General features: G+C 37.3%; 1 long non-coding RNA gene across 1 annotated transcript; it reads right to left on the bottom strand.

The window, feature by feature from the left end:
- Nucleotides 1-54: 54 nt before the first annotated feature.
- On the bottom strand, nt 55-1,649 carry LOC144640101 (uncharacterized; the record flags this gene model as incomplete). Its single annotated transcript, XR_013568283.1, has 2 exons — nt 1,508-1,649; nt 55-246 (listed from the first exon to the last, which is right to left on the bottom strand). It is a non-coding gene; the product is annotated as an uncharacterized LOC144640101 (long non-coding RNA).
- Between the last annotated feature and the right edge of the window lie 252 nt (nt 1,650-1,901).

Here is a 1,901-nt window from a genome sequence, read left to right as displayed (position 1 = left end):
CTTTTATGTGTTACTTATTATGATGTAATGACATTATGATTCATAATGCCATACCACTGTGTAATAGCTAGTATCCTTAGAATAGCTGGCAAGTGACTTCAAGCTGTAATATTCTCCCGTGCCATTGTCGTAGACTCTGCACTTGTCAAGCTCTGCTGTCTGTGTGTCAGGACAAGCCGCTGATGTTGCCCAGCGGATGTAGATATCACATTTATCCGATGAACCTGAATCTAGAATAGGGTGGCCCTGGAAACACGAAAAGGTGAATGAGAATTTTCAGTTGGACCGTCTACAACGGTCATCTTAAAAACAGAATTTCAAACTAGCCACTCATGGTTAACGTGTGGTATCTAGTTATAATTATAGTTCACCACTAGATTTTCTCCACTTCTGATTGGTTTAATTTGATGAAGTGACGCGACAGTTTCAGCTCTTAGTAAAATTTCAGAGGTGATTATAAGAATAGACCACTTTCGTATTCTCGGTATTGGACTGGAACTAGCTGGCAATGGAGGCTCATGCGGGTAATCTTTTCAAATGCAAATGGCATGAAGCTGTTTTTAATGATATTCCCCCGCATGAGCCTCCATTGCAAGCTAGTTCCAGTCCAATACTGAGAATACGAAAGTGGTCTATTGGGGCATTCTAATTGGTCGAGAAAATCGGCTTATAAGGCTAAAAACACCCAGCGAGAGGTGATTATAGCATTGCTTTAAAGTCACCGACAGTTACATGTAAACAAAGGTACCGAACATCTAACTTTCTCGTAGTGTTTGTTTTGTTCCCATTTATTGCTTAAACTCTTACGTGTACATTCTGATTTCAACCGATGAATTAAAATGGTTTACACTTATAATGTCACTTGTTTTATATCGTTATTTTGCAGTTTTTGTTAATCACCTCTGAAAATTATACTCAAACAATTATTCGCCTCAGCCTCCGTGATTATTGTTGAATAATACCCTCGACTTCGTCTCGGGGATTCAATCCAGTTATCACCTCGCCTTCGGCGAATAATTGTTCAATAGTGCCCGCCCGAGGAAAATACCCAGATAAATAGTACTTGTCCATGAAAATTCTTTAGAAACAAGCGGGCCTACGGACTGCATTTAGTTGGTTTCTTGTCTGGTTTGTTTTAATGTGTTACATTTGGGCTTTTTTCATCCTGAAAAGGTAAAAAATAATTCAAGATGCTCGTTTTTGAATGGGCATGCAGAAAAATGTTTTAGTGATCATGACGGAACTATCGGTCTGATAGTTGCCTCTTGGAAATTTGATGTTTTTAAAACTAGCATATTAGCCCTCAAAACTTCGCTTCTCTGGCTAATCTTTGTTTTAGGAACATCAAATTTCTGCAGGGCAACCATCAGGCGATAGTTTCTAGGCGAAAACACGCTATTGTTTTATATAGAATGTCAAAATGAATTCAGAGAAAATAAATAATCGTATATTGTGTTGAATTGAAAAATAACTACAAAACTAGTATATTATGTATTAACAAACTTACCAAAGAGCCATAAGCACAAGTAAACGTGAAGTGGACCTTCATATTGACTTTCTTGTCTTCACATAGAGTGCTGCTGTTGTATACAAGCCGTACCTGTCCACTGTCATCTACTATTGGAGGATCAAACGCACGGCCCAAGTTCTAAACAGAAATTAAAAAACTCATTAATAATTCATAAAGAAAATACAAAAGAAATTAATGTTTAATGAGTGTCTTTATATCTGATAAAGACACGGCTAAACTTTACGTCCAATTTTCTAGGCCAAAATAACCCCAAATATAAATATTAGTGCATGAATGAGTTGATCTACATCCAGACAATTTTTTAAGCCGTTCAATAAATTCGCAGTTCGTGTTTTATCAAGTCTAAAACACTCGGCTCCGCCTCGTGTTT

This window comes from Oculina patagonica, unplaced genomic scaffold, assembly GCF_052425735.1.
Source record: "Oculina patagonica isolate OP01 unplaced genomic scaffold, crgOcupat unplaced1834, whole genome shotgun sequence".
Lineage (NCBI taxonomy): Eukaryota > Metazoa > Cnidaria > Anthozoa > Scleractinia > Oculinidae > Oculina > Oculina patagonica.
The sequence above is the reverse complement of the archived record's forward strand: the minus strand, read 5'-3'. Positions and strand labels throughout refer to the sequence as shown.